General features: G+C 41.9%; 1 long non-coding RNA gene across 1 annotated transcript; it reads left to right on the top strand.

The window, feature by feature from the left end:
• The first annotated feature begins 406 nt into the window (after positions 1 to 406).
• On the top strand, positions 407 to 4,068 carry LOC139838853 (uncharacterized). The gene is made up of 6 exons (XR_011756704.1): positions 407 to 776; positions 866 to 962; positions 1,050 to 1,204; positions 2,088 to 2,162; positions 2,328 to 2,440; positions 3,862 to 4,068. It is a non-coding gene; the product is annotated as an uncharacterized lncRNA (long non-coding RNA).
• Positions 4,069 to 6,576: the final 2,508 nt, after the last annotated feature.

The following is a 6,576-nucleotide window of genomic DNA, read 5'->3' as shown; positions in this document are numbered from 1 at the left end:
AGTGGTGTCGTGTGTCTTGCTTAGGCACTTGGGTACCATGTGTCTCATCTTGTTTGGAATGGCCAAGTCTCAAAATCTTGTGGCGGCCATCTCCAAAATAGCTTGCACATGAAAACTTGTACACCCCCATCACCATCACGCTCTTCCTCCATCTCTAGCTATTTTATATTTTCCTACACATCATCTAAGCCACCATCTCGGCAAGGAATTATGTAGCTCCTCCATGATATACATGCATGATGGGAACTCCCTTTTGATGAATCATTTTTGCATGACATAAGAATGGAGCCGGCCATTGTATGTGCATTCAAATTTCGGCCAGCCCTCTTTTCCTCACTTCCTTCCTCCACAAGGCTTACCTCCCAACTACCCCAATCACTAAATGGGCAGCCACCCACCATAGCCAATGAAAAAAGGAGGCAGCCACCCCTCTCCCTCTATAAATTGGCCCTAGCCGGCCACCACCTCCCCTTTGGCTTCATTTCCTTCACTCTCCACTCCCCCACACTCTCCCCCTACCTCTCCCCACGAGCTGCTGCCCCTCCCAAGCTTCATGGCCGGCCATGGCCATGGAAGGCACTCCAAGATGAAGCTCCCTCCTCCCTCAAGCTCCTCCTCACCATGAGAGCCTCCCTCTCCTTCTTCTCCCCAACCCTAGATGGTTTTCTCTCCTCTTCCTCTTCCTCCATTGCTAAGATTGGATCTTGATGCAGGTGCATGTTGGTCCAAGCATGGAGAAGCTTGAGCTATCCTCAGATCTGAAGTTCTTGAGCAAAGTTCGTCCAAATCCTTGCAGTAATTTCTGCTATCTTGCTGTTTCAGATTCTGGTACGAACTTGTAAAATCCACCAAATCTCGTGCGCAGATCCAAATCGAGTGATTCAAAGTTCCGCAGATAGATACGGAAAATATCTACAACTTGGCGTTGGTCTCATCCTCAAATTTGTTACGGATTGTCCGTGGTAAATAAAATTCTGTAAACATGCAGATTTACTGTTTGTTAGATTGGCGCCGTTTTCCGAAACCTTTTTGAGCAAACTCAACTGTAGGTGAAAGCCCTCTTCAATACCTTCATTTTGGCAGTGGTTTCACTTCGATTGACCTCCTGAAACTGAAATGGTTCACATATCAAGATCTGGTCAGATCTGGCTTTGTCGAATTAAACCAGGAGCTTGGGAACGAATTTTGGAGTGAAACAAGTTGGGTAAGAACCACCTATTCAATACCTTTCAGATGCAGCTTACTTAATATTTTTATGAGTTGTGTACGATTTTTGGTGAATTAAACTTATTCTGTGTGTTCTGCAGACATGGCTGTTAGCTTTTAAATCATCAAAAATCCATTTTTGAACCTAATTGTGTGATTCCAATTCGGTAGGATTACTGAATGTTTTCTTAATCATCTCAAACAAGTTTCAAACATTTATCTATTGTGTAAATCCAGAGAGAAAGAAAATGGTACAGACATGCAGTAAACTTGTAAATCCATTTGTGAGAGTTTCAGAAACAATTTGAACCCAAATCCAATTGTGTATGCATCTCTGTTTAATTACCTTTCAAATGCCTGTGGCCTCATATTATTAGGATTTTTCTATGATTTATGGCTTACAGATCTTGTTTTCTGTACAGTCAGATTCAAACAAATTTCTAAAATTGTAGGTTTAGTATTTTTGGGTGATTCCAATTGGGTTAGTCTTGTATTAGTACTGGCTATCTAGGAAAAATATTATTAGTCTCTGTTCATACATATTTGTTGCTGTTAGTGATGTTTATGTGTGGCATGCATTGTTGAAGCAAAACTTTTCGGTTTATTTAAAACCCTTGACCAACTCTTTTTAGTAGAGGTGGGCAACCTTTGTTTTATGCTTGCAAAACAAAACCTCTGCAACCTAACTTTAGCTCTTTTGTTTTGCTTAAGTTTTCAAATGACGTGGTATATGGTTTGCTTCCTATTTTTGTATAGTGTTAAGTGAGCAAATTAAATTAGGAAAACTGTTTTCTACTTTTCCAAAAATGTTTGAAAATGTTTTGTGAATGTATTTGATGTCAAACTAATGCTCTTGTCCTCTTTATGATGTTATATACCAGGGGGTACTTAGCTTGTTCCATGGTGGTACCTAGAGAGGCAATTGCTAAGTCGTGGCACTCTCATACCTTTACTAGGTAAATAAATGGGTTTTCTAAATTAAAAATCTTAAAGTTGTTTTGTGGTATCTATAGGTCCTTAGTATGTTATACCTTGGCTGCATGGTTAGTTGTTGATTGTTGAATGTTGTCTTGTTGATGCAATGTGATTGATTGCGTTCCTTTTATATTTTTCGGCGATAGATGCGAACAATTCCGGAGAAGAAGAAGAAGTGGAATCGGATGAGAAGATTATTTATATTGTTGGAATTCTTATATTGATGGAATTGAAGAAGTACAGGGACAAATAAGCCAAGGCAAGCCATTTACTTTGACTCTTTGTTGTCCATGATCTTGGTTGAGATCTTTCTATCCTTGGTCTCTTGATTTCTTGCGTCTCCTTGGGTTTGCTTAACTTGATTCTTTTACACACTTGCCACTAAGTGTGTAATGTCCCCTCTCGATATATTGCGTACTTGCTCTAAGTATGTGAATCACATTTCACCACCTTTTGACACCCTAATTCTAGTAAACACTTGGGATAATATCATTAAAATTGCTCTACTTTTTGATCATCTCCATTCATGCTCAATTGGAGTATGGATGACCTTGATACCCCTTCTTGTTATGATGGCAACCATTATGCTATTATACATCTTAGTTCACACATAAACTTTAGGTTGGGAAAACCCTCAAGGTTTTACCTTGTTGTAAAAGTTTTTGTTAAAACCTTGGGTATAATGTTATGCCCAAGTGAGAATTTGAGAAAGGAAAGGATTTGGTAAAAATGATGGGAATGAGAAAGTGGTTGGGATATTACGAAAACTTTGGCGCCTAAGTACTCACCCATGACAACAAACTAGCGCAACCACATTACTCCAACATGGGCACGGGGCTTAGCTCGACGTTCGTTCTCTTTAGCATGAGGCACTGCATAACTATACAAGGGTACGGATACCCCCGAGTCCGGGTTGTCGAGGTTGGGACAATAGTATAACGGGAGGCCTTCGGGGCTGACCCGTCCGGAAGACACTATGGGTCTCCTGGCTTGGCGGTGGAGCCACGCTCAAAAGGAGGTGAGCTGCCACGGTGCCGGGGAGGTACATACTCCATAGGGCAGGACCTCTTGCTAATTAGAATGGGCGAAAGGCTTTCGATCGGTTATCCGATACCCACATACTTTCGTATGATGGCCCGGGGATGATCCCGGCGGATTTATCAGATCTTGTGGGGAAAGTGTGCAAACTCTGCAGAGTCAAATCTATTCGAATAGCCGTGTCCGCGGTCATGGACGGTTGGATTGGCTGTTGCTTAGCCTGATGTGTTTTGTTTGTGAAAATGTTTGACAAAGGAAAGAAACGGGTTTTGTGTTGGAGTACTTGGAGTACTGGTAAAATGGTTGATGACCACAATGAGGTGGTCGGAAAGGAATTGATAAAAATTGGGTCTACCCTTCCTAAGCGTTTATGTCGTGAAAGATCTTCCTAAATTAAGTCTAGTAGTGAGGTCTTAGATATATTCTCTCATCTCCTTCACCCATGAAGTTGAGATGCTAACTCCACTAAAACACTTCTTCTCTTCTACATAACATATTCTTGTTATATAAGTGGTCATTCCCTCTTGATCTCCTAGTTAGTCCTCGGTACCTTGTTCTCCTTGATATGTTACTTTGTAAATGGTTTGCGAGTACAATTCCAAATGTACTCACGGCTTTGTCCCTGGCTATTTACTTGGCCAGACTTGAAGGAGTTCGACAGATGAAGAAGGAGTTGGCGACGTCTATGCGAGCTAGGAACGTCTTCCCAGTCAGTTGCCTGTAGGGTTATGGCAGATGACTTGGGTACTGCGCTGCTGAAGTGATGATGCTACTCTGATGTTTAGTTAGGCCCTTCGAGGCTATTATGTAATTATCGGTCATGTGACCATGTTATAATTTTCTTATTCCGCTTTGTAATTGGATGGTGTAATTTATATCAGTTCGGTTATGTGTTCACGGCGCATTGATCATGGGATCGTGAACTGTATACATAACAGGGAATTTCGGACAGCTAGTCCGGGGTCCCCACAGAGCTGGTATCAGAGCTATCCTGACTGTAGGAGACCTTAGTTAGCATGGACGTTAGTTAGGAGACAAGTAATTGGGAAAAAACTATTTACGAAGCAAATTATTTCTTTAGTAGGAAGCATAGCTTCTACTCCTCTTATTTCTTCAAAACTTCTAAATTCTTATCTCTCCGCTTTATTAAAATGTTTGAAAATTCTTACTCTATTGTCTCATCCACTTCAAACCCACATGGTTAGACGATGTCCCCAACTCAGACCGGAGACTCAAACTCAAAGATGGATCAACCTTTTATGAAGTCTCACGTATCTCCAACAGCAGCTATTGAAGGTTGGATGCCGACTTAGTCGTGCTCATGTAGGGATGATAACATCATGTATTTGGTTTTCACCAAAGTATGTCAAAGATCCGACCTTGTTCTTCCATGGGCTTGCACTTTTTGCAGTCGTCAGGGATCAAGTCCTCAGTTTCTTGACTAGTAATTTTTAGGCCAGCCACGAGAAGATATCGACTTCGGGAGCACCTCAACAACTACCCCTCTGAAGACCTCACGTCCCCGAGATGTTTACAACAGAAGACTGCACAGTTTTCGCCTCCACTTCAACATCGAGGATTCAACATCAGGCCTGCGTCACCACCCACTGTTACAAGGATCCCCATTGAAGTTGATGCCAGCAATATGAAGACGTCGACATATGTGACCAGCCCCCAAACCTATAGGATGGATAGGACAAACCCAATCGCTTTGATTGAGATAAACCCGCGCATTAGGAATTTCTGGGTACTTAGAGTACCATGTCTGGTTTGATGATTGCTTGTAGTTCCCTAGTGTGCTGCCTTGAGTGTTTGTATCTGTTTGCTGTGTGCATGTATGTCTTGCTATTTAGACGTTCCCGCCCTTTTTAATTGTTTGAAATTTGTGAAACAGCAATTAAAAATGGAAATCTGCCAGTGTACTGTTTTGCTAATAAAAATAGTTTGGTAGCTCCGATTGATGTGATTCCAATTGCACTAGAACCAGTATGAAATTATCTTTCAGATGCCACTGACTTTGTATTTTTAGGATTTTTGTGCGATTTTTAATAAATAAAACTTGATCACTGTTTCTGGTTAGTATTTTGAATCTCAAAAATTGAAAAATAAATATTTTTGAATGATTCCAATTGTGTTGATCTTGTTTTGTTACTGTGCATCTAGGAAAAATACCAGTAGCCTCTGTTAGTGGTATTTTGTCTCTGGTTATGGTTGTATGGGTGTCACATGCAATGATAGGATTAAAGTTTGCCTCGCCGATGTTTTGCTAACTATTAGTTAAATTGGGTAGACTAACGAAAGACTCTAACTCTAAACCCGTTGGAAGTTGTTTTTCAACCGTCACGAAAACTAACCCGACCCCTATCTACGCTGACTTCCTTCAAGATCAGCTGGAGCATCTCCACTACGCCAAGAAAGAAGAAGCCCTACCTTCAAGAGTGACTGCACCTCTACGAGAAGACATGCTAACTTGGTCTAACCTTGGAGTATACTCACGCTAACCACGAGGATATCTTTTTGAAACTACCCTCGAACACACCGTCTAACAAGTTGAGAGAACAATAGCGTCAAAGCCGAGCTACACCACATGGTTCATCTGGTCCTCATCAAATGAAGCTTCTGAAGATACTCCAAGACTCAAGACTTTAGGCGTAGTTTACCCGCTAACTTCTTAGTTGTTACTGAAATCAGCACTGACCCCCAAGCTGAAGATTGTCTTCGACGACCCCTGTTGCTGCTTCATATGGGTACCAACCAGGCGTTTCTTCAGCTTTCTAACTCGCCGCGCGTCCCATATGGTTCAGTTAACACCGTGAGTGCCTCTTGAAGTGGTGGTCTGCACGTCGCCCCCGAAGATTCTTCAGCTGAACAAGGAAGACCGATGACTTCTTCCGAAGCCCCAGACAGAACTACAAGGCAGAAGCTCTGAGTTTTTCCGAGAACCCGATGAAAAATCTTAAGGGTGGAAGACTTTGTCTTCCACTAAAATCAAGCTAACTCTAAAAAGGTTTTCAGCCCCGCTCAAGCACCGTTGGGTGCACTAACCCTCCCACAGTCTTGAACCTCCGCTAGGATCGTAAAGAAGCTATAGATCCAACACCTGCATGGAGTAGTCAACCTCTTCATGAAGCTCGCCATCGGCAAGAATCCATCATGTCTCCCAGAAGATGAAGCAAACGACTTTCTCTACAACGGCACGTCTACAGAAGAATGGAGTCTGACTTTGGTTAAAACTTTATAACCCCTCTAGTTCTACCCTCAGTAATCTCGGGACGAGATTATTTTAAGGGTGGAAGATCTGTAACACCCCAACTTTTTCAACCTTGATTAGTTGTCCTTATTTCAAAAAAACAGGGG

This window comes from Lolium perenne, chromosome 4 (genome assembly GCF_019359855.2).
Source record: "Lolium perenne isolate Kyuss_39 chromosome 4, Kyuss_2.0, whole genome shotgun sequence".
Classification (NCBI taxonomy): Eukaryota; Viridiplantae; Streptophyta; class Magnoliopsida; order Poales; family Poaceae; genus Lolium; species Lolium perenne.
The sequence above is the reverse complement of the archived record's forward strand: the minus strand, read 5'-3'. Positions and strand labels throughout refer to the sequence as shown.